Source organism: Lactuca sativa, chromosome 1 (assembly GCF_002870075.4).
Source record: "Lactuca sativa cultivar Salinas chromosome 1, Lsat_Salinas_v11, whole genome shotgun sequence".
Classification (NCBI taxonomy): domain Eukaryota; kingdom Viridiplantae; phylum Streptophyta; class Magnoliopsida; order Asterales; family Asteraceae; genus Lactuca; species Lactuca sativa.
This window is the reverse complement of record NC_056623.2, coordinates 7,719,607-7,747,310: the sequence shown is the minus strand read 5'-3', so window position 1 is coordinate 7,747,310 and position 27,704 is coordinate 7,719,607. Positions and strand designations below refer to the sequence as shown.

Genomic DNA, 27,704 nt, shown 5'->3' with positions numbered 1-27,704 from the left:
CTTTAACTATTGTTTTTTACTTCAGGTCTATCTGATAAGGCTCCAACCAGTCAGGATAGTTGAAAGGGCAGGATCATTTTAGCATATAGCCGTTCTGAAATCCAGCAACCCAAATCGACATGTCTATCCTTGTCACCGCTCCCGTAAGTAGTCCTTCAGTAGAATAATTAATAATACTTTTTATTTATAGGCTAACGGATATACCTAAACCTAATAGAGTAAGCCCTAAACTATAGACATGCTTTCCTAAGAAAGTATTAGTTCACTATAGTTAATAGCTCTGATACCAATTCTGTCACACCCCCAGCCATCGGCGGAAACACCGGGTGATGTAACGTCATTATTCGTATCACAGTTATATAACATTCATTGAACAATACTAAAGAAAATACATACCTTTATTGATAACTAGTGAAAGTTACATAACTGTTTTTCTAGAACCTATTACATAATATCCGACTATGGCATACTTCTTAATGAACAGAAAGGTAATAGTAAAACTTCTTCTGTTCGAATACATACCAACTTTTCAAGTTCCTGAAAACACATGCATTTTAAAATACGTCAACATAAAGTTGGTGAGTCTACAGGTTTTGACTCCATAAAATAATACATTTTCCACGATCAAAAGTATAGTTTTGAAAGTATTATTTTGACTCTCCAACGTTTAATATTTATATCCTAGGTATAATGGTTTACTTACCAAATAAGTATATACCTATAAGTCTCATATATTATAAATATTAATGTTTGTAATTCCATACAAATGAAAGCTGCTACGTATAAATCTTATTTCAATTCTATACAAGTAAAACCGTTACGTATAAATCTATTTCAATTCTATACGAGTATGTGTGTTAGGTATAATTATCTACTTAACATACAAGTAGTACCTAGGGTATAAGTAGGGGAAAACTTATACTTAACATTAATACTTGTATACGACAAAGTATAATGTTACTAACAATTGGTACCATGAGCCTGTAACCGCTGCTATGACATAATACCTCTGATAAAACCCATTCATGATTTCCATGAGGAAAACCCACTCATGATTTCCATGAGGAAAACCCACTCATGATCTACATGAGGAAAACCCACTCATGATTTCCATGAGGAACACTGTACGCTTCATCGACGTCGGAACAATAACAAGTAAAAGGATAGTTTGTCACTTACTTATGATTGACTGTAGCTAACAGTCACAAGTGGGGTGGTCAACCCGTATACTAATTATACATGACTTCCTCGCTCACACGGGATTAACGGTTACAGTTCAGAGGATTTCCGCTAAGATCCCCAATCTTAGTTGATGAATACAATTACTCATGTAGACTTTGATGGCTTCCTATAGCTCTAACAATAAAAGCATTTTCATGTCTAAAACCCTAAGTTACTAGACTATGCTTTTAAACAGTACTTTTAACTTCATAACATTTAGACAGTATAACAACTATATCTTGAAGTAAAACCAGGTTTTATCTTGACATAAAACCAATAATAGCAACATATTTTGTAACTTAACATATAGAACTTCCGAATATAACTTCGGAACTATATCGCACACAACATATATATAGAATCCTAAGTATAATTCAAGATCTACATTAGTAAAATAACATGCTGACGAGTTGATAATAATTGTATATATTCAAAAGATTATATTTAGAACCACTATACACCGACTATTATAACTATATACTATCATATAGACATAATAGTAACGTATATATAATATTTAGCATGCGTTTTCCCCCGAAATATTAGAAAGTGGGGCCGTGAAACTCACCCTAGTAGCATGATTTTATGTAATCTAAGCAGAAACGGTCAGCATACAAGGTCGTCAGGGCTCGGGATGCAAGAGGGCCTCAGCAAAGGAGAGAAAGGAAGAAGTTTAGGTGTAAGAATGGCTGAAGTCAGACCTGCTATTTATAGTAAGGATTTTAGAACCTCACGTCGTGAGTTTTATAAGGCTCATGATATGTGCATATTTAGTTCATATTAAGTATAGATTTTTATTCATTTATTAGCTAAATTATTGCGTTTTATGGACAAAAGGTACTTAAAGTGTTTGAATTATATTTTCAGTCCAAAAATGAAGCTCGGAAGCAGAAGGAAGCAGGGGAAGCAATTAAGAGATCAAGAATGGAATAAAGAAGAAAAACACCAAAAATAATACCTACTCGGCGAGTAGGGTCGACTACTCGGCGAGTCCAATCGAAGAATCGAGAAGATAATGACTCAGGATCCCAGAGACTTATCACAATACGGGGACTGAGAGATGGACTCGACGAGTCGCCACCTGACTCGACGAGTCGATTCGTATATATAAAGATAGCTCCTCAGAACGATGGAGAAGAATTCTGGAACGATTTAGAAGAGTTTAGTTGTGATTGAGAAGGCAGAAAAACCCTAGAAGACGAAGAGAGAAGCTAGAATTCAATCCCGAAGAATAATTGAGGCAAAATTTCATCATTCCACTTATTCTTTTGTTTTATCATTATGGTTAAACAATTTGACTTTGTTTGCTTGCTGTTATTTACTTCAATTATGAGCTAAAACCTTTAGACTTCTGTTTGGGGATACAAAGTTGACAATATGGTTTGATTGATTGGTAGGATTAATTCTAAGTTGGTGAATTTTTGTTATTAGCTTGCTAAAGAACCTTGTGTGTGAATAATAATTAATTTTCTGTTAATAGGGAGATAATTGATTAGCATGAACATCTATTGATTATTAACCTCATATGCTATGTGATCACTATGCCATATGTCTAGGATTAATGAATATGAAACTAGAATTAATAAGAAAATTGAGTAAATTCATGTGCAATCTTGTGTGATGACCATCAAACAAGAAGTTAATTAAAAGAATAAATTAGTTAACTATTGCAAGTCTAACTTAACCCGAATAATTAATCTAGTAAATTTAATTAAATTAGACAACTGGCCACTGTTTAAGTTAGTTAATTTGCTAAGGATTAGGGTAGTGAATACGAATCTAATCACTTGAATCGGTAACCAACGAAAGAATTAATCCATTGCACCATTACCTTAGAATCAATCATAGAGTCAACTAAGTTGAACTAAACAGAAGGTCCCTTCCATTTATTGAATCTAGTTAGTATTTTGTTTTCTAGTTTTTAAGTAAGTAATAGTTAGTAAGTTTCTAGTCTTGTAAAACTAGATAAAACCCCTACTTATTAATTAACTTAGATAAAATTAGTTTTTAATTTGAATTTGCCGTTCCCTGTGATCGATACCCTGCTTATTTAACTATACCACAATTGATAGGTTCACTGCCTTTTGTGTGTTACTTGATAATTAAAAGTAGGTTTAAAACTAAGTGAGTTTGCACACATCAGGTTTTTGGCACCGTTGCCGGGGAACGGTTCTAAATTAACATTAAATTCTAGTTTAATCGATCCTTTATGTGGGATTTATCTTACACAAAGTTATTTAAGAAGCAATTCAGTAAGTAGAATTAGTTTTATTAAAGTTTCGTTTTTAGAGTAACTAGAATTTTTTTTTTCTGTTTTTGCCTTGAACTCGCCGAGTGCACTCGTGCCGAGTCGGCGAGTACATCGTTGTTTCAGTTTTAATATTTTATTTTATATTTGTTCCTTTTACGCGTTTTTCTGTTTTGTTTACAGTTGTTTCATGACCCGAGGATCTGATACACCTCTGGTCCCCCCTCTTGAAGACCCGGAATCCGCACTAAGGAAGAGCAAAGGCAAAGCCGTTGGAGAATCCGCTTCTTCAAAGAACTCGCCACTCAAAAACCTCAAGTCCGTTTTCAGCAAGAAGAGGAGCAGGAAATCCGGAGCATCCAGTGCCTCTTTAACTATCGAAGACCCAATTCAAGAAGATATCGAATACGAGACCGACGAAGAAGAAGAACCCACATTCGAGCACAACTCCGAGTTTGAAGACGATTTAGTCATCACAATGGCTAATATCAATGAAGTCCCCATGGGAGAATGGAAGAAGAGGATGCGCGACGACACCGGCCCGGGACTTGTGCAACCCGCAATTCCTGCGACCGCCACTTTCGAACTAAAAGGCCATATTCTCGCTCAACTCAAGGAGATTCCTTTTATGGGAAGGATCACGAAGACGCCTACAAGCATTTGGACGAAGTGAATGATGTGGCCAACTACTTCAATGTACCGAATGTCCCCCGCGAGACCCAGCTTCTTCTCATGCTCCCAGTCACGTTCAAAGGAGCTGCAAAGGATTGGTTAAAGTCACTTCCTCCCGGATCAGTCACCACATGGGCCAAGATGAAAGAGGAGTTCATAGATCACTTTTGTCCGCCCTCCAAAATAGCCAAGCTAAAGAAAGCAATTGCCAACTTCGAGCAACAGCCCGGAGAATCTCTTTATGAAGCATGGGAAAGGTACAAGAGTTTGCTTAGAAATTGCCGACATCACGACCTTAATAGTCAACAAGAGGTCTCCATTTTCTACGATGGAGTCAATGTCACCACAAGGCAATTGCTAGATTCTCAAGGTCCGCTCACGAAGAAGGCGCCCCCGGTAATCAAGGAGCTAATTGAAGAATTCTCTAAGCACTCTAGAGAATACCACAATCCAAGAAACGAAGTAAGTTGGGGAGTAGTGAACGCGGAAAATGATAGCATAGCGGCGGTGATAGCTAAGCTTGATAGTCTTGACAGAAGAATGACAAAAATGGATCAAACAATCCATGCTATGAGGGTGGGATGTGAAAATTGTAGAGGGCCCCATCTCACCAAGGATTGTGATTTGGATGCGAATGGAAATAAGAAAGCTCAAGTCTTCTATTCAAGCGGCGATCGATACGACGAAAATTGGCGAAAACCTAAGAAGGAATGGCTCCCATACGAAGAGTATAAGAAGGCTAAGGAGGAAAAATACAAGCAGAAGGAGAGGGGACTATATCAAAGAGAAGAACCGGTAGAAAAGAAAGCTGATTTGGAAGAAATGTTCACTAGATTCATAGCCGCGTCCGAAAAGAGACACAATGATCATGATGCTGCAATACATGAGACCATAAACATGCTAAGGAATCAGCAGGCATCCGTTCTCAACATTGAGAAACAGCTGGGACAGCTTGCACACCAGGTGAACGAAAGAAGACCGGGTCAACTTCCAAGTAATACCGAAACCAATCCGAGAATGGAGAATGTAAGTGCAGTGACCTCCAGTAAAGAAGAAATTTTCACAGATGCACAGAGGATCTCCAAGAGGAAGACAGAAAGGGCAGAAGAGTCGGCTCCAGCAAAACCCGACCTGACTCGCCGAGTCCATCTAATGGACTCGATGAGTCCGTGCGTGAATGATAAAACTGTCAGTCCTTTAAAGCCATATAATCCTCCTTTTCCATACCCAATTAAAGCCATGCCTGCAGAAAAAGTTGAAGCATATAAAACCTTCATGAAGCATGTTAAAGCCCTACAAGTTAATGTGCCATTTGTGGAAACGATGCTACAGACACCCAAATACTTCAACTTGCTAAAAGGTCTTTTTGCTGCTAGGAAAGAATTGGCTGAAGTCGTGGAGATACTATTGGGTGAGCTACCCGAAAAGAAGGGCGATCCGGGGAATATTATAATTCCGTGCCAGTTTGGTAATAAAGTTGTCACCCAAGCATTGACCGACTCGGGTGCAAGCATCAATCTGATGCCTTTCACTTTCTTTAAGAGGTTGAATTTACCGGAGCCAAGACCGGTAAATATGAAGATCCATTTGGCAGACAAGACAATAATTCATCCACAAGGCGTTTGTGAGGATCTCCTTATTAAAGTAGACAAGTTTATATTTCTGGTAGACTTTTAGGTGGTTGACATGGAAGAAGACCCCAAAATTCCAATCATTTTGGGGAGATCATTTTTAAACACCGCATGTGCCTTAATTGATGTATGCGAGTCTACATTAACATTAAGGGTGGGTGATGAGTCTGTAATATTTAAAGCTTTACCAGAAGCCACGCAAGAAGAGGAAAGAAAAGAAAACATCTCATTTATCCATTTGGATGATGAGATATTACAAAAAGAACTTGAACTTATGCAAAAATAAGATCCAACCAAGTTTCTGCTACATTCTGGAGAGGATGGAGATGTTAACAAGGACTTGGAGGAGTTAGAAAAGCTACTGGAAGAAGTCGACTCAGAAAACACCCAAGAAATGGTGGAATACGATCAGACTCGCCGAGTCACTTTACTGGACTCGACGAGTCCAGTCGAATTTGATAATAACTTGGACGGTTTGGATTTGCTGGTTGCTAGTCCTCTGTATAATCTGGATTTGGAAATTTTTCCTCATTCTTTAGGAGAACAAACAGAAAAAGAAGACATGGATATGGAAGTTCAACACGCCTATATAGCATGTCTTAATGCAATTACACTTGAAGATGGGGTGAGCACAGAGAAAGAAGAGGAGGCAAAAGAAAGGAGGGTGGAAGCTGATCAACCATCCATTACCAAACCTAGAGCACGCACCTTCACAAAATACGAAGTAATTCAGTTTGAAGGAAAAGAAATGCAAAAGAAGGTGAAAACGAATGGGGTGAAGAAGAAAAAGAGGAGAATGGAAGCCCAAACAGCTGAGAATGATGTTATGAAAAAGAAGAGAGAGGAAACAAAACAAGCTTACAAAAAGAAGATTCACGCTTACAAAACGAAGTACAAACCACAAAAGACTATGCGTGCATTCTCGATGCTGGAAGATGATGAGACGTAGACGGGAAGGAGTCCAGCTAACGACTCCTTAAAAAGAAGCGCTTGGCGGGAGGCAACCCGTTATTTAGAGTTTGCTTTCTTTTACCTTTTTGAGTTTTGTTTGAAAATTTTTTCGGTTTTTTTTTTGAATTTTAATCTTCCAAATCATCGGACATGTCTGCTTGAGAGTGCGCATGGGCTAAGTGTGGGGTGAAATAAATTTTCTTTTCTTAATAAATGACAAGAATTTTAAAAATTTTGAATTGTTTGGAAGAGACTCGCCGAGTCTGACCGTGACTCGACGAGTCCATATAGATTTCAGAAAAAATTGACATCGCGACTAGACTCGCCGAGTCTACCCCGACTCGACGAGTCGGTATTATCTACAAAAAAAAGTATTGAAATTACTTTTACAACCGGTAACTAGGGTTTTAACCCTAATGAATCAGTTTCTTTTTTCACACACACTCGCCGTGCGCCTCTCCCTCAATTCTCTCTCAAGCATTCAAGTGTTCCTCTTCCATTATTCTTCAAAATTTTCAAGTTTCATCAAAAAAGGTAACAAATTTCTTCTTCTTTTCTGTTAAAAGTATGCTTCTAAGACTATTTATAATGGAAATTGCATAGAAAAATCGATTTTGAAAAAAAATTAAATTTCTAGGGTTTCAATTTTTCATGAGTTATGATGTTTTGCATGTTTATTCTTGCCTAAATACCTTATATACATGTGTCTAGACAAAACCCTGGAAGAAATTTTGAGATTTCTTGGTCCAATTTAGATCGACCCGCCGACTGACTCGTGCAGTTCTTGCGACTCGCCGAGTCGTACATGGACTCGACGAGTCGAGTCGGGGAACATGTGCATGACGTCTTTTAATTATAATCTATGTTTCTGGGTTTTGTATCTTTGTTTTGCAGACAGAATGTTCAGCAGGGGGCAAAGTTCTGGGGGACACCAAGGGGACTTTCCTTGGTTAAATTTCCCACAAATTGAGTCTGCTTCAACAATGCGGAAGTGGAAGAAGAAGTTAGCCGACATAAGGAAGAAAGAAATATACGTGCCCAATAGGATAGATTGGGATTGGTTGCAGGGAGTACGCTATGAAGAGGAGCTAGCTCCGTATCTTTTAAAGGATTTTACCCACGAAGGAGAAACGATGATTTGTGATGGGTGGAGCCGGGTATTTCGAATTCAAGAGCCGGTGTATTTGGAGCTATGCCTAGAGTTCTTCTCCACAATATCTTTCACGGGGGGAGTGGATTGTTATCACCCAACAAGTTTCAGTTTCTGTCTTGGGGGTGAATTTCATCAATGTTCCGTGCTCGACCTTGCCCGTCGATTGGGAATTTATGACCAGCCCTTGGTCTCAACAACTGTTTTTCGGGCCTTTTTGGAGCAATCCCACATGGTGTTTGCCGATGGAGTTACTAGCACGGGGTGGTGGAACACGATTGGCAACAAAGTTTATATTCCGAAATTGGCACAAGAGGGGAACATCCGATCACCTACGCACCGCCTTATTCATCGTCTCATTTCATCCACTATTAACCAAAGGAATGATGATGACAAGGTTTCTAACCTTGATGTCTTCTATTTATGGAGCATTATCACACCCGACATTTTTTGCAATATTCCATGGTGTTTGGCTTCATATCTATCGGAGGGTGCGGTTAAGGATCGCAAAACTTCTCGAATCAATGGTGGTATGTTTGTCACCCGGCTAGCCAACTCGTTTGGGTTGATGACCCGTGGTGCATGGAACTTTATGACGATGGTTCCTACGCCTCCATTCAATCCAATTCTTTTCCGGCGGGCCAGGATTATTGAAGACTATGGTGGTGGTCATTATGCTATCCCGCATGATGATCCGGTAGTTGGTCCCGAAGCACCGGGAAGGAGGGTCCGTTCGAGGAGGGAGCGGGATGTGGAGGAAGAGCCACCGGTGATTCCAGTTGATAATGAAGAGGTACCAATGGATTGGTACAATGTGGAGATGAGAAGGCTACAAGATCAAATGGCGCGGGGCATCAATTTTAGCAATCAATCACATATCCCACTTTTCGATCACTTCAACATACCACATATTGATGGCGGTAACTTTCCGTACATTCCATTGTGGGACGAGGTGATTAGTGCAAGAATGAGTGGTGCGGGAGGAAGTGGAACAACATCGGATCATGACGAGGAGGAGGATTAATTTATTTGCATTTTTATTAGACAATTTTCAATTTGTTTATGTTTTTGTTTTTTATTTGGTTTGTTTGAATGTATTAAGACTTTTTACTGTTTTGTTTAATGTGTGTTTGCTTGATTATTTTTCAGAATTGAATTAGGAATGATTGCATAGGAGGGTTAAAGTTATAGAGTCAAAAAGGGTTATAAGAGTGATAGAGAGTCAAGAGAGGGAAGCATTAGAGTCAAAGTATCGAGTCCGGTCCTTAGGGACATGAGCGAGTGAGTCCAGAAGTGAGGAGAAAGTTTTGAAGATTTATTGGAGGCTGGAACAAGTGCAGAATTCCAATTTTTTATGTCCAGCGGTCTACTCGTCGAGTGCACTAAACTGAATCGACGAGTCGCCTTGTATTCTCACACATATAAAGATGTCCGCGCTTATACTCGACGAGTCACATATATGACTCGACGAGTCATTCATTTTTAACCGAAGGAGAGTGTTGATTTGATGCTGATAAGAGTACCACTTGACCATTTATTCTTCCTATATTGATTCCTGAAGATCTTATACTATTTTTCCGCGTATTTGGAGCGACCCACACGAGATTTTGACACCCAAGACATGGATGAGATGTTCCCATGTCTAAAGTCAATTGAAGTTAGAGCTAAAATGAAAGTGACCAACCTATCGACTGCTATCCCAGGGGAGTTTGTTCCAATTCCCTCTTTATTCTCTTTTTATGTTTTTATCATGCATAATATGCAATGAGGGCATTGCATAAACTAAGTGTGGGGTAGGGGTTGGTTACATATTAGAAAATTTAGAATCTTAATTTAGGTTAATTTTAGGGGGTTGGTTACATATTAGAAAATTTAGAATCTTAATTTAGGCTAATTTTAAAAATTTGTTGCATACCAAAAATATTACTTAGGAGTTAATTTAGGAAATTTTGGTAAAAGTAAAATTAGGATTCCATGTTAGAATTGTGTTGATAATTCTATGAAGACCCAAATATTTAGTTGAGCCTATATACATTATAATGCATTTGTGGCTTCCTTATTCTAGTGAAATCATGGGACAAAAACACGACCTCACTTAGTTTGAAGGATGCAATATGTTTAGCAGCCTAAACCTGAAATGTATCCAGGAAGATTGTTATCTTTAGCCAATAAAAGTTGAGATTGAGCGCCCCTGCTTAAGCATGTAGGGATTTGAGTGAAAAAAGAAAAAAAGTGAGGTACATGTAAAGAAAAAAAAAAAGAGAGAATTACAAGAAAAGTTGTATGAATTTTGGAGCAAATAAAGTATGAAATTAGAAGATCAAAATTCCAAGAAATTCAAAAAAGTTGAAGATACCAAATCAATAAAGGTGGTGAATTCAAAGAGATCAAAGATCAAATTATCAAGGAAGTGAAGAATTCCAAAAGAGCTCCATAGTGGTATCGAAAAGTGTAATTCTAGATTATGTATGCTTGGGTTGCTCAATTAAAAATACCTTGAGGGTAAGAGGTTTTCTGCGGATGGATTCGGAGGGTTGCATAAAATGAGCATAGTTCGGGGTGAGTGGGCGAGTGTTTATGAGGATTGTGAGTATTTGGAGTATGGGAGGTCCTTAGGAAAAATTTTAGACACAAATGCATGCGTTGCGGTCTTGGCATAATGGCTGGGTTAGATTGGAGTTGTCATATGTGATTCTAATGTTTTAAAATTTAGTTTTGCTTGGGGGCAAGCAAAAGTCAAGTGTGGGGTATTTTGATATGTGCATATTTAGTTCATATTAAGTATAGATTTTTATTCATTTATTAGCTAAATTATTGCGTTTTATGGACAAAAGGTACTTAAAAGTGTTTGAATTATATTTTCAGTCCAAAAATGAAGATCAGAAGCAGAAGGAAGCAGGGGAAGCAGTTGAAAGATCAAGAATGGAATAAAGAAGAAAAACACCAAAAATAATACCTACTCGGCGAGTCCGATCGAAGAATCGAGAAGATATTGACTCGGGATCCCAGAGACTTATCACAATACGGGGACTAAGAGATGGACTCGACGAGTCGCCACCTGACTCGACGAGTCGATTCGTATATATAAAGATAACTCCTCAGAACGATGGAGAAGAATTCTGGAATGATTCAGAAGAGTTTAGCTGCGATTGAGAAGGCAGAAAAACCCTAGAAGACGACGAGAGAAGCTAGAATTCAATCCCGAAGAATAATTGAGGCAAAATTTCATCATTCCACTTATTCTTTTGTTTTTGTCATTATGGTTAAACTATTTGACTTTGTTTGCTTGCTGTTATTTACTTCAATTATGAGCTAAAACCTTTAGACTTCTGTTTGGGAATACAAAGTTGACAATATGGTTTGATTGATTGGTAGGATTAATTCTAAGTTTGTGAATTTTTGTTATTTTAGCTTGCTAAAGAACCTTGTGTGTGAATAATAATTAATTTTATGTTAATAGGGAGATAACTGATTAGCATGAACATCTATTGATTATTAACCTCATATGCTATGTGATCACTATGCCATATGTCTAGGATTAATGAATATGAAACTAGAATTAATAAGAAAATTGAGTAAATTCATGTGCAAGCTTGTGTGATGACCATCAAACAAGAAGTTAATTAAAAGAATAAATTAGTTAACTATTGCAAGTCCAACTTAACTCGAATAATTAATCTAGTAAATTTAATTAAATTAGACAACTGGCCACTGTTTAAGTTAGTTTATTTGCTAAGGATTAGGGTAGTGAATACGAATCTAATCACTTGAATCGGTAACCAACGAAAGAATTAATCCATTGCACCATTACCTTAGAATCAACCATAGAGTCAACTAAGTTGAACTAAACAGAAGGTCCCTTCCATTTATTGAATCTAGTTAGTATTTTGTTTTCTAGTTTTTAAGTAAGTAATAGTTAGTAAGTTTCTAGTCTTGTGAAACTAGATAAAACCCCTACTTATTAATTAACTTAGATAAAATTAGTTTTTAATTTGAATTTGCCGTTCCTTGTGATCGATACCCTGCTTATTTAACTATACCACAATTGATAGGTTCACTGCCTTTTGTGTGTTATTTGATAATTAAAAGTAGGTTTAAAACTAAGTGAGTTTGCACACATCAGCTCACGTGGTGAGTCCTGCATGCTCATCCCGTAGACTTGCCATTTGCGTCCCTAGCTTCGGAAGGTGGCCATGTGACTCCTCACGTCGTGAGATATCCTTGCTCACGTCGTGAGTTTGGATCTTATCCCCTCGCAGCCTCATCACACACCTTCTAGATTTCATGATATGGATAAATGACTTCTCACGTCGTGAGTTCTGTGCTCACGTCGTGAGCTCAGTCAGATTAGGGTTTCTGACAGCTGAATCTTCGTAAGGTCGTAACTTTCACATACGAACTCCGTTTTTGACGTTCTTTATATGAAAGCGTAGGTATTTGCAAGTACTACAACTCTCTTTTAGATTTTAATAGCTAATTCTAAGTATATTTTAAAATCCTCTTACTATAGAGATTTATAGTGTTCGGTTTATCATAACTTCTTTATGCGAAGTCAGATTCAGACATTCTCTATATTTTTGGAATCGTATGGACGTATACTTGGAGTTGTATCATAAAGAAAGTTGATATTTGTATTAGAATTTATAATGAACTACATAACACTCTTATCACATTACTAGTTTAACAATATCACATTACATGTTTGGCATAATCACATGTGATTGTCTATTGACCTATTTTGACTAGTGTTACACAACCCGCTGCTACTCGACGAGTAGGGAAACCAACTCGTCGAGTAGGCCTTGAAATAAAAGAAAATCATACATTAGTAAAATAACATGCTGACGAGTTGATAATAATTGTATATATTCAAAATATTATATTTAGAACAACTATACCCCGACTATTATAACTATATACTATCATATAGACATAATAGTAACGTATATATAATAATTAGCATGTGTTTTCCCCCGAAATATTAGAAAGTGGGGCTGTGAAACTCACCCTAGTAGCGTGATTTTATGTAATCTAAGCAAAAACGGTCAGCGTACAAGGTCGTCGGGGCTCGGGATGCAAGAGGGCCTCAGCAAAGGAGAGAAAGGGAAGAAGTTTAGGTGTAAGAATGGATGAAGTCGGACCTGCTATTTATAGTAAGGATTTTAGAACCTCACGTCGTGAGTTTTATAAGGCTCACGTGGTGAGTCCTGCATGCTCATCCCGTAGACTTGCCATTGGCGTCCCTAGCTTCGGAAGGTGGCCATGTGACTCCTCACGTCGTGAGATATCCTTTCTCACGTCGTGAGTTTGGATCTTATCCCCTCGCAGCCTCGTCACACACCTTCTAGATTTCGTGATATGGATAAATGACTTCTCACGTCGTGAGTTCTGTGCTCACGTCGTGAGCTCAGTCAGCTTAGGGTTTCTGACAACTGAATCTTTGTAAGGTCGTAACTTTCACATACGAACTCCGTTTTTGACGTTCTTTATATACACGTGTAGGTATTTACAAGTACTACAACTCTCTTTTAGATTTTAATAGCTAATTCTAAGTATATTTTAAAATCCTATTACTATAGAGATTTATAGTGTTCGGTTTATCATAACTTCTTTATGCGAAGTCAGATTCAGACATTCTCTATATTTTTGGAATCGTATGGACGTATACTTGGAGTTGTATCATAAAGAAAGTTAATATTTGTATTAGAATTTACAATGAACTACATAACACTCTTATCACATTAATAGTTTAACAAAATCACATTACATGTTTGGCATAATCACATGTGATTGTCTATTAACCTATTTTGACTAGTGTTACACAACCCGCTGCTACTCGAAGAGTAGGGAAACCAACTCGTCGAGTAGGCCTTGAAATCAAAGAAAATCATATAGTAGTAAAATAACATGCTGACGAGTTGATAATAATTGTATATATTCAAAATATTATATTTAGAACAACTATACCCCGACTATTATAACTATATACTATCATATAGACATAATAGTAACGTATATATAATAATTAGCATGTGTTTTCCCCCGAAATATTAGAAAGTGGGGCCGTGAAACTCACCCTAGTAGCGTGATTTTATGTAATCTAAGCAGAAACGGTCAGCGTACTGTAACAACGTAAATTTTCAAACAAATTTTTTCATTTCAAAATATAGTATTTCCATTCAAAACAAGGCATAAACATTTTAAGTGTCATGTCAAAATACAAATCGTCTAAATCCCCAAGATCATAAAAACATCCTTCAGTGTGTACAGATCACGCCGGCGCCTTCCCACGGTCCTCACTAGTACCTGAAACACATACATAACAACTGTAAGCATAAATGCTTAGTGAGTTCCCCAATATACAACTTACGCACATACGCCTTTCCAGGCCCTGACCTTCCGGTCCATGTGTCTCAGGGGACTTCCGTCCCTGCTGGGTAAACCTTCCGGTCCTACCCACGCCGACCTTCCGGTCCATAACACAACGCCTTCCGGCCCATAACATAATCGCCTTCCGGCCCATAACATAATGCCTTCCGGCCCATAATATAATCGCCTTCCGGCCCATAACATACATAGCACGTATAACAAATAACTTACCACATATAGCACATATATCACATATCATATCTGACCTTCCGGTCACACAGTCAAACCCTTCCGGGTACAGTATAGTGAGAAGACTCACCTCGTGAATATCGAAAGCTAGCAAATCCAGAAATCACTCGTGCTCGATCCGCCGAGCTACAATCTCCCTATAACATCATATATCTCTTATTAACACTTTTATCTTCTAAGTTTGACTATCCCTAAGAAGTCAGGCATAGGTCAACTCTGGTCAACGGTCAACGGTCAACGATCAACTTGACCGGACTCGGCGAGTGCTAGGGCGACTCGGCGAGTCTAGACGTCCTCACCAATTCTCTAAGATTCCCCTTCTACTCGTCGAGTATCCTCCTTGACTTGACGAGTTCCTTCTGGAAGAATCGCGGGGCCACCCCGACTCAACTCGCCGAGTCTGAAGAACAACTCGACGAGTCCCAGTTAATCTTCAAGCTACTCGCCGAGTCTGTTCATCGGACTCGGCGAGTCCATGCCATGCAACCGCTCAAACTGCTTTCTAAGGTCAGAACTGCTCCGACCATTCATAGGTCTGGCCTTCCTAGACTGATCCATCACGTAAGGTCCTCATTTCGGTGCTCATAATACACCCCATGACTCATAATTTACATTTTGACCTAAGGCATAAGGATTCCAATCCAAAACCTCCATTGATTCCCGAAATGCTCAGGCATGGGACATTCTGGACTTCCAAAGATCCCAATACAGGGTTCCAATCGTTTGGGGGACTAAGGTAACATTCAATCTAGCCACAAAAGGGTTCAACAAACCCTAAATCCATATACACATCAACATAGAAGAATGTAACTCGAATTATTACCTGAATAATGTGCTCTCTGTGTCCCCAATCCTCAAAACGTGACTTCTCTTGTTGTTCCCTTAACCAAGCCTTCTCTTCCTTGCAAAACAATACTTCCAAAATCAACAATGGTCTTCAACCTTGCTCCAGATGCTCACAATCGTCTTAGGGTTTCTCTCAGAAGGCTAGGGTGAACAATGACGGCCATAAAGTCCCTCATATATGTCCCAAACCTGAACGGTTAGGGTTTTCGCTAAACAGCGCAGATTCGCCGAGTCCATATCCGGACTCGTCGAGTCTAGTCACGAACCCACGACCAGATCTGCGATCCTACTCGCCGAGTCCCCTCTTAAAACACCCAAAAACATAATTATAACAATACCTGAAATTCCGGGCTGTTACAACTCTCCCCCACTAGGACTAGACTTCGCCCTCGAAGTCTCACTCTGAAAATAGCTCCGGATGCTGCTCCTGCATCTCACGCTCCGGCTCCCAAGTCATTTCCGATCCCTTCCGGTGTTGCCACTGAACCAACACCAGAGGTACCTCCTTGTTCCTCAGAACCTTGATCTTCCGATCCCTGATGGCCACTGGTCTCTCAGCATAATTCAGGCTCGCATCCACCTGAATATCCTCTAATGGAACCACTGCCGACTCATCGGCTATACACTTCCTCAGTTGCGACACATGAAAAGTGTCGTGGATCTGCCCCAACTCTGCTGGCAACTCCAAACGATAGGCTACCCGGCCTATCCTTGCAATCACACGAAATGGCCCAATATACCAGGGTCCCAACTTGCCCCTCTTCCTGAATCGAATCACTCCTTTCCAAGGAGAGACCTTCAGGAGAACGAAGTCGCCGACTTGAAACTCAAGCTCGGATCGGCGTCTGTCTGCATAACTCTTCTGTCGGCTCTGGGCGGTCAATAACCTCTGTCTAACCTGCTGAATCTGCTCTGTCGTCTGAAGCACGATCTCTGTACTGCCCATCACTCTCTGTCCCACCTCTCCCCAGCAAATGGGGGTCCGACACCTCCTACCATACAACAGCTCAAAAGGTGGCATACCAATGCTCGAATGATGGCTGTTGTTGTAGGAAAACTCTGCCAAGGGTAAATACGCATCCCAGCTACCCCCGAAATCTAACACACACGCTCGAAGCATGTCCTCCAGCGTCTGAATCGTTCGCTCGCTCTGACCGTCTGTCTGGGGATGGTATGCGGTACTAAAATGCAATTTAGTACCCAGCTCCTCATGGAATTTCTTCCAGAATCTGGAAGTGAAGCGCACATCACGGTCTGAAACAATCGAGATTGGCACCCCATGCCGAGATACCACTTCTCTCACATATATCTCCGCCAACTTCTCCGCTGAAGAACTCTCACTGATGGCAAGGAAGTGTGCACTCTTCGTCAACCTATCCACAATCACCCAAATTGCATCGACTCCTCTGGCAGTCCTCGGCAATTTGGTGATGAAATCCATAGTGATATGTTCCCACTTCCACTCGGGAACCTCCAATGGCTGTAACTTGCCATGCGGTATCTGGTGCTCGGCCTTAACCCTACGGCAGGTCAAGCACCTCTCAACGAACCATGCGACGTCCCTCTTCATACAGGGCCACCAATACTCTTTCCTCAAATCCAAATACATCTTGGTAGCCCCGGGATGGATCGAGAATTTCGATCGATGAGCCTCTTCCATCAAAGTAATACGCGTACCGCCCACGAACGGTACCCAAATCCGACCCTGAAACGTCAGAAGCCCTCGTCCATCCTTAACGAACTCTGAAATCAACCCAACGACCCGATCTCTCTTCTGCATCTCCGGTCGCACAGCCTCGGCCTGTGCCCCACGAATAGCATCCAATACTGGAGCCATCACAGTCAATCTCAAACATACATCTCGCAGTGGAGTGCTCTCCGCCCTGCGGCTCAATGCATCGGCTACCACATTAGCCTTGCCTGGGTGGTACAGGATCTCACAATCATAATCCTTGACCACATCCAACCACCTCCTCTGACGCATATTTAGGTTGGGCTGATCCATCAAATACTTCAAGCTCTTATGGTCCGTGTATATCGTACATCGAACCCCATACAAGTAGTGACGCCAAATCTTGAGAGCGAACACTACTGCCCCCAACTCTAAATCATGCGTGGGATATCTCGCCTCATGAGGCTTCAGCTGCCTCGACGCATAAGCTATCACATGCCCCCTCTGCATCAACACTGCACCCAGTCCCGAAATCGATGCATCGCAATATACTACAAAATCCTCCATCCCTTCCAGGAGAGCTAATACCGGGGCTTCGCACAACCTTTGGCGAAGTGTCTCAAAGGAGGTCTGCTGCTCGGGTCCCCATGAGAATGCAACACCCTTCCGGGTCAATCTGGTGAGCGGCACTGCGATCTTGGAGAAATCCTTAATAAATCTCCGATAATACCCTGCCAACCCAAGGAAGCTCCTGATCTCAGAGGGTGACTTCGGCACCTCCCAACTCATCACCGCCTCAACCTTGGCCGGATCGACCAATATCCCTTCCTGATTAACAACATGTCCTAGAAATTGGACCTCCCGCAACCAGAAGTCACATTTGGAGAACTTTGCATAAAGCTTCTCCGACCTCAATACCTCAAGGACCTCCCTCAAATGCTCCTCATGCTGCTCTCTAGATCTCGAATACACTAGAATGTCGTCGATAAATACAATCACTGACCGATCCAACATCGGCCTGCATACCCTGTTCATGAGATCCATGAACACAGCCGGGGCATTGGTGAGCCCGAAAGGCATCACCACAAACTCATAATGCCCATATCGCGTCCTAAACGCTGTCTTCTGGACGTCCTCATCCCGCACTCTCACCTGATGGTACCCTGACCTCAGATCGATCTTGGAAAACCAAGATGCTCCCTGCAACTGATCGAATAAATCATCGATCCTCGGTAACGGGTAACGGTTCTTGACCGTCAACTTGTTCAACTCCCGGTAATCAATGCACATCCGGTGTGAACCATCCTTCTTCTTGACGAACAGAATAGGCGCTCCCCACGGCGAGCTGCTCGGCCGAATGAATTCCTTCCCCAGCAACTCTTGAAGCTGCGAGGACAACTCTTGCATCTCTGGAGGTGCAAGACGATAAGGCACCTTAGCAATAGGCGCGGCCCCCGGAATCAGATCGATACCAAACTCTACTTGCCTCACAGGAGGTACTCCCGGTAGTTCCTCAGGGAAAACATCTGGAAACTCACGCACCACTGGGACCTCCTCAACTGATCTCGGTCTCTCGGAAACCTCCCGCGTATCCATTACATACGCCACAAAACCCTTACAGCCCTACTATAGACACTGCCTCGCCCTAGCGGCCGAACAAAAAGCTGACCCCGAACGGGTACCCTCGCCGTACACCGAAAGAACTCCCCCACTAGGGTCTCGTATAGTCACCAGCTGACGCTCACAGTCGATGACAGCGCCGAATCGGCTCAACCAGTCCATGCCCACAATGATACAGACATCACCCATCGCAATAGGAATCAGGTCAATCGGAAACTCAACCCCGAATATCTCTAGCACGCATCCCTGGAGAACCTCCGTGGCACAAATCACTCTCTCGTCAGCTATAGAAACTCTCAGAGGCCGACTCAACGACTCACGACTAACGCTGATATGCTGACTAAAAGCTAAAGATACAAAGGACCTACTCGCACCCGAGTCAAATAACACTAGAGCAGGCACAGAGTTCACAAGGAAAGTACCTACGCATGTAATAACATAAGCATAACATCTCGACATTAAAATAAATACATGAATTACAGCATACCTGCCACAACATCGGGCGCAGCGCGGACCTCCTCCGCAGTCAGCTGAAAGGCTCTCCCACGAGCCCTCGGGGCCTCGGCCTTCACCGGTCGAGTCGCAGTAGCTTTGGCAGTAGGTGCAGATCCCTGAAGAAGCTGAGGGCACTCGGCCTTCCGATGGCCTGTCTGGTTGCAATGAAAGCAAACCGTAAACCCCTTGGGGCACTCCCTAGCAATGTGCCCCTCCTTGCCACACTTGTAGCAAGCACCAGATCGACATGCCCCATCATGACCCTTGCCGCACTTTCCACAAGTGCGGCCCTTCGGACCTCCTGTCCTCGAATCGGCGGACTTTGTTCGCTTGGCTGCCGGCTGAGACTGAGCCGGCCGCCGGTCCACCCGCTGAGACTCGGCCTCCTCCCTGGCCTGTGTCTCCAACTCAATCTCGCGCTTTCTGGCATTCGCCTGAAGCTCAGCAAAGGTATGATAGGTGGAGTTTGACACAAACTCCCGGATATCCCTCCTCAAAACACCCAAGTACCGGCTCATCCGAGCCTGCTCAGTGGACACCAGCTCGGGGCAGAACATCGCCCTCTCATGAAACTTCCGCGTGATCACCGCAACCGAATCAGTACCCTGCTTGAGGGTTAAGAACTCCTGAACCAATCGTTCCCTCTCCACCGGGGGAACGTACTCGTCTCTGAACATAGAAGTAAACCCCTCCCATGTCACTGCTGAAATCTCTGCCAAAGTGAAGTTCGCCGTCATGAACTTCCACCAATCCTTCGCTCCCAGACGGAGCTGGTTCAAAGCGAACCGTACCCTCATATGCTTCGGACATGAACAAGTGTAGAAGCACCCCTCAATATCAGCGATCCACCTCATCGTAGCAATCGGATTCTGCGTCCCATCGAACTCAGGTGGCTTTGTGTTGCTGAACTCCCGAAACAACAACGAGTCACCCCCCTGTGGCCTGGCAGCGGCCACAGCTGCGGTAGCTGCAGCGGCTGCAACTTCAGTCAATGCGGCGTACCGCTCCTCAAAAGTCTCCATCAAGGTGGTCTTAATAGACCCAAACATCTCCGGGATCTCAGCCCGGATCGCTGCAGCTACCTCCTCATGAATCATATGACGAATCTCCTCGTCACTCACACCGCTCGAACTCGCTCTGTGGCGTGGTCTAACCATGATGTCTCTGAAATACCACATAAAACTATCAGAGACTCCATCGAGTATAATCGCACTCGATAACGCAACCCTACTCAGTCTCCGATATCCAGGGATTCTTACTTGGGTCTCCCACTGACCCGGTGTCTTCGGTAGTACGGGCCCAATACTACCGATCACACCGCATCAACATTCATCCCAAGTCTTCCTCCCCATACCCCGGATAGTGAGCACTCTACTTTTGTTATGCACTATCTACCCGCACACTAGCAAAGCATCTCATATCGGCAAACTTCCCTAGACTAAGGCATCACAAATCAGGCCACTCTAGTCCTATCATGAATACCTAGTCTTCTAGCATGCATAACAATTCATATCATATAATATTGTAAGGTATTTTGGGGATCTTTACCGTTCGGGCGCTGACTGATCGTACACACTGCTTCTTTCTTGTTTACCACAAAATCATTTATAAAACTTTATGCATTTGTTTTAAAAGTTTTCCTCAAATCCTCGGTTTGAGTTCAGTTACGCCCGAAGGTGCACCTGAATCCCTCAAACCAGGCTCTGATACCAATTGTAACAACGTAAATTTTCAAACAAATTTTTTCATTTCAAAATATAGTATTTCCATTCAAAACAAGGCATAAACATTTTAAGTGTCATGTCAAAATACAAATCGTCTAAATCCCCAAGATCATAAAAACATCCTTCAGTGTGTACAGATCACGCCGGCGCCTTACCACGGTCCTCGCTAGTACCTGAAACACATACATAACAACTGTAAGCATAAATGCTTAGTGAGTTCCCCAATATACAACTTACGCACATACGCCTTTCCAGGCCCTGACCTTCCGGTCCATGTGTCTCAGGGGACTTCCGTCCCTGCTGGGTAAACCTTCCGGTCCTACCCATGCCGACCTTCCGGTCCATAACACAACGCCTTCCGGCCCATAACATAATCGCCTTCCGGCCCATAACATAATGCCTTCCGGCCCATAATATAATCGCCTTCCGGCCCATAACATACATAGCACGTATAACAAATAACTTACCACATATAACACATATATCACATATCATATCTGACCTTCCGGTCACACAGTCAAACCCTTCTGGGTACAGTATAGTGAGAAGACTCACCTCGTGAATATCGAAAGCTAGCAAATCCCGAAATCACTCGTGCTCGATCCGCCGAGCTACAATTTCCCTATAACATCATATATCTCTTATTAACACTTTTATCTTCTAAGTTTGACTATCCCTAAGAAGTCAGGCATAGGTCAACTCTGGTCAACGGTCAACGGTCAACGGTCAACTTGACCGGACTCGGCGAGTGCTAGGGCGACTCGGCGAGTCTAGACGTCCTCACCAATTCTCTAAGATTCCCCTTCTACTCGTCGAGTATCCTCCTTGACTTGACGAGTTCCTCCTAGAAGAATCGCGGGGCCACCCCGACTCAACTCGCCGAGTCTGAAGAACAACTCGACGAGTCCCAGTTAATCTTCAAGCTACTCGCCGAGTCTGTTCATCGGACTCGGCGAGTCCATGCCATGCAACCACTCAAACTGCTTTCTAAGGTCAGAACTGCTCCGACCATTCATAGGTCTGGCCTTCCTAGACTGATCCATCACGTAAGGTCCTCATTTCGGTGCTCATAATACACCCCATGACTCATAATTTACATTTTGACCTAAGGCATAAGGATTCCAATCCAAAACCTCCATTGATTCCTGAAATGCTCAGGCATGGGACATTCTGGACTTCCAAAGATCCCAATACAGGGTTCCAATCGTTTGGGGGACTAAGGTAACATTCAATCTAGCCACAAAAGGGTTCAACAAACCCTAAATCCATATACACATCAACATAGAAGAATGTAACTCGAATTATTACCTGAATAATGTGCTCTCTGTGTCCCCAATCCTCAGAACGTGACTTCTCTTGTTGTTCCCTTAACCAAGCCTTCTCTTCCTTGCAAAACAATACTTCCAAAATCAACAATGGTCTTCAACCTTGCTCCAGATGCTCACAATCGTCTTAGGGTTTCTCTCAGAAGGCTAGGGTGAACAATGACGGCCATAAAGTCCCTCATATACGTCCCAAACCTAAACGGTTAGGGTTTTCGCTAAACAGCGCAGACTCGCCGAGTCCATATCCGGACTCGTCGAGTCCAGTCGCGAACCCACGACCAGATCTGCGATCCTACTCGGCGAGTCTAGGCTCCAACTCGCCGAGTCCCCTCTTAAAACACCCAAAAACATAATTATAACAATACCTGAAATTCCGGGCTGTTACACGTACAAGGTCGTCGGGGCTCGGGATGCAAGAGGGCCTCAGCAAAGGAGAGAAAGGGAAGAAGTTTAGGTGTAAGAATGGATGAAGTCGGACCTGCTATTTATAGTAAGGATTTTAGAACCTCACATCATGAGTTTTATAAGGCTCACGTGGTGAGTCCTGCATGCTCATCCCGTAGACATGCCATTGGCGTCCCTAGCTTCGGAAGGTGGCCATGTGACTCCTCACGTCGTGAGATATCCTTGCTCACGTCATGAGTTTCGATCTTATCCCCTCGCAGCCTCGTCACACACCTTCTAGATTCCAAGATATGGGTAAATGACTTCTCACTTCGTGAGTTCTGTGCTCACGTCGTGAGCTCAGTCAGATTAGGGTTTCTGACAGCTGAATCTTCGGAAGGTCGTAACTTTCACATACGAACTTTGTTTTTGACGTTCTTTATATGCACACGTAGGTATTTACAAGTAATACAACTCTCTTTTAGATTTTAATAGATAATTCTAAGTATATTTTAACTTCCTCTTACTATAGAGATTTATAGTGTTCGTGTGACATCCCCAAAATCACGGCCAGAAAAGACCGATTTCATTTATGCTTTTTAAAATAATTTCAGAGTAAATCCTTTTGATTTAAAAGAGTTGCGGAATTTGTTCCCAAAACAAAATATGATAAAATAATATTTATCAAAGCATTTCATCAAGAGATTCATTTTCATTATATAATCAAAACTTGGGATGTCATGTTCCGATACAGACCATAAATCATAAACGATAACATTACAAGTCATTCAACAAATATATACATATACAGACTTGTAAACAAAACAACTCGATGATTCATCCATCTTATGCCCTTGCGCCACTTCCTGTAATACAAATAAAACTAAGTGGGTCAGGCTTGGGAGCCTGGTGAGCATATAGGGTTTTCCACCCACAATAAATAATTATATTTAATTTCACCAACCAACAATAACCCGATTACCTATTCCCGTTATCCTCACTTTATGTCCCTAAAACAACATCTATCTCAAGGGACCTAATCTAGGATTTTCATCGGGACGGACATTACTGCTAAGGGGTTTCCTCAACAATAGACATCCTAAAGGCAACCATGAGGGGGATAGAGTACACCAGTGAACAAATCGTTCACAACACCTACATGTTATGAACCTGCTAGCGTTCCACAGGACTGTCTAGAAAGAGTCTGTGGTCATTATCCATACTCTGCTGAATAACTAGATCAACAACAACAACATCGAGGCCTCTCATCTGCTTATCATACATCGACTATCTACCCATGTTCTACCCAACATATTAGTAGATAAAAATATATATTTTTATACATAATTTAAAACCTGTATAACATTCTCATTCGATACATATTCCAATCAACAGATGAGGCACATACACATAACACATATTTCATAGAGAATAAATCATATCTATAAAATAGAAGAAAGTGAATATATATTCACACATATAACAACCATACACATAACACGTATTTCGTATAAAATACTTCATAATTATGCGTTAGAAGAAAGTAACTACACACTCACTTGATCAGAAGATGATCGTGTTGGAATAGTGTCTAAGGCTGCAACTATATTAGGCAAGTATTTGACCCGGTTGTGCATGGTCCTTTTGGGTTGCCTTCACCATAGCAACTTGATAGGATGATTTATTAAGAGAGAATAAATATTATTAATATATTATGGGAATAATATAAAGAATAATAATATTGTTATTTGATTAATATAAGTCATAGAATTAATTGGAATTAATTTGGTGACTTAAAGAGATTAACTGAATAAGAGGGTATAAACTGTCAATTGTTTGATAGTTAAACTTTAGACTGTAAATCCATATTGATAGGGATTGGACGGATTCTAGAAGCTAGGGATAGCTTCAAATCGTCCAAAGGGTTATCTAAGGAATGGATTTGGATTGCTTTAAGAGAAGATTATCCAATTAGGGTTTAAGCTGTAACCCTTAAGGAGTCTACAAGTATAAATAGACCCTATGGCAAAGGGAAATCGGCACTTCATCTAAAGTAGAGAACCCCTGGCCGATTTCCTCCCCTCTCCTCTCTCCCAAATCATCTTCCTTGATATTTGGTGTTTGTAAGCCATTAGAGGAGTGACAATTGTGACTCTAGAAGCTCCAAGACAACAAGATCAAACAAGAGATTCAAAGGTATGATTCTAGATCTATTTCAATATTGTTCTTATTCCTAAATAGTCATTAGAAGTCTTGGATTCAAAGCATGTTTAATTAGAAAAGCCTAGATCCAAGCATTAAGGTTTTGCATGCGCACATAGGAAAGTTCTTATGGCTAAAACCCATCAGTGGTATCAGAGTCTAGCTTGGTTTTCATTAAATTGTTGCTTGTTTGTTTGAAGCTTAACTGCAAAATTCGAATTTTGTGTTTCTGAGTCATGGACTCGGCGAGTTCCATAGTGGACTTGGCGAGTCCCTTGGTGCACTCGGCGAGTCCAAGCGTCAGGAATGGCCAGATTCGGGATTTCTTCATGATTATCTTATGGAAACTTACCTTAATCATATTAGATCAACCCTAATCCGATTTTTTGATATATATGACTATAATCTTGATCTAATTAAAGATATTTATCAACTAATAAAATATTTAATTTCCTTATATGATAATTAATTAATTATTTTGATTATTTTGGTAATTATCTTGAAAGAAATCTTGAATAAATCAAATATAGATAATTAGGAAATTAATTGTTAATTGAAATTATTTGTTATTTGATCCTCCATGTTTTAAATGTTTAAAACTTGTCCTCAAGTTTTGAAATTTATATTTTGTGATTAAAAGTTTTAATTTAGACAATTTAAATTTCAAACCCTAGATTTTAAAAGGTTTAAAATACAACCCTATACTAATATAATATTACAAGAATAATATATATATATATATATATATATATATATATATATATATATATATATATATATATATATATATATATATATATGTATGTATAACTAAAATGCTAGTCTTACCGCTAGTAGGCCTTATTCACGAAGCCGATCTATAAGGTGGGTATAAGGTTGCGGCCTATAAAATGGCGCTTAATGGGTGTACACTCACACCCACCGCTTGCTTGATCGGTGGAGGGTCGTTAGCCGAACGGGTAGGATAGGGCAACTTCATCCTCTCATTAAAAGTATAATAAGTAATACAAAGTAACTACACATTTTTTAAAATTTCCTAATCTTAGTTACTTTAGGAAAAGTGAATCGATGCAATCCCATGAAATTACACTTTGCACCCTTGCTAAGAAGTTAGTGGAGCGTGTGTGGTTTACCGGCACACTAATTGGTTCTAAGCAAAGGTGGCAAAGGGTGATTCATTGTTTATCATAGTTCGATGGAGCGTGTGTGGTTTACCGGCACGTCGAATAGGTGATCGTTACAATGAAGGCACCATGTGAATTTGCATGGTAATTCACACCCGCTTTGTGATCCTCGGTATCCCAGTCACAAACAAGAGGGGCATATCGAGGTTTAAACATGCCATTGAAAAATTTCAATGAATCTCATCCAAACCTAGGAATTCTCAATACATTTGGGACTTATAGTTAGTTTTATGGTGGAAAATTAGTGAATCGTCATTCACTTACCTTCAATTTATTTGCATGTTAGATTACGGCATCCCTTTTCTAATATGTAAATGTTGTTGTTGGATCCTAGCCCTAATTTTTCTTATTGGGTGATAATTAGGGATTCATATTCTAATCTATCTTTGTCCTTTCCTTTTGTAGATGTCGAACGCAAACAACGTTGTTGCTAGTTCTTTCACGTTGATGAGACTTTGCCAAAAGGTCACCTTCGATGGAACGAAATTTAGCAAATGGATAAGATACATTCGCACCATTGCTCGCTATGAGGATAAGGAGTATGTCCTCGATGAGAAGCTCGAAAAAATCAATCCTGAAATCACTACTCCGGCTGAAATTACCGCTTTTGAAACTCATGAGCGAGATGCAACGAAGGTACATTGCATCATGATAGCCACCATGAACTCCGAATTCCAAAAGTCCTACGAGGACATGTACTCGTACGAGATGCATCAAGACTTATTGGAGAGATACCACCAGAACACGAGACAAGAGCGTTATGAGATTTTTACCAACATGATTTCCGCTAAGATGGGTCATGGAGAATCTCTTACCGTGCACCTGCAAAAGATGAAAAGGTATGTCGACCGCCTTCGCAAGTTAAATGTTGACTTACTTTGGGGAAGACTTGGCGATCGACATGGTGCTTCACTCTTTGCCTCCGATGTACAATCAATTTAGGATGACCTACCACATGAACAAAGAGGAGGTCACCCTAAGTAAACTCCAAGGTCTCTTGAGGGTTGCTGAGAGCAACTTCAAAGACAAGTCTGTTGCACCAACTCCCAATCCACCCGCTGCTCCTGTCTTGGCTATTGGTCAAGGAAAGGGAAAGAAGAGGAAGGCTTCGTCTAAGAACTATCGCAAGGTTAAAGCCCGAGATGGTGCCTCTTCTAGTGGGACCAAAGTTGATCCCGCTAAGCCCTGCCCTAACCCTAAGGAGGCAGAGTGCCACCACTACCACAAGAAAGGACATTGGAAGAGAAGCTGCCCAGAGTACCTTCAAGCCATCAAGGAAGGAAAGATCAAGCCATCTTTCGCAGGTATATATACAATTAAATCTAACGATTCCAATCATGCTATTTCTTGGGTTCTTGATACCGGTTGTGGTTACCACATTTGTTCTAATGTGCAGGGACTAAGAAGAAGTAGGGATGTGGAGCAAGGAAGGATCAATCTAATCATGGGGAACAAAAGATCGTCGCCTGTGACCAAGATTGGAGTGTATTCTTTAGTGCTTAGGAATAATTTATGTTTAGATTTGAACAATTGTTGCTATTCGCCAGAAATGGCTAGAAACATCATTTCATTTCATGGTTTATATAGACAAGGTTTTAGATTTTCTTTTAATAATGAGAATGGTTCTATTTTGGCTTATCTAAATGGTGTCTTTTACTTTGAAGCTATACCATGTAATGGAATTTATGAAACTGTTATGATTGTTGATAACTTAGGAAATGATGTTTTGAACATAGATTCTTCCACTAGTATGGATAAAGC

General features: G+C 41.1%; 1 non-coding gene across 1 annotated transcript; it reads right to left on the bottom strand.

Moving 5' to 3' along the window:
- Positions 1-4,330: 4,330 nt before the first annotated feature.
- Positions 4,331-4,437, bottom strand: LOC111906525 (small nucleolar RNA R71). Its single transcript, XR_002855243.2, has one exon. It is a non-coding gene; the product is annotated as a small nucleolar RNA R71 (small nucleolar RNA).
- Positions 4,438-27,704: the final 23,267 nt, after the last annotated feature.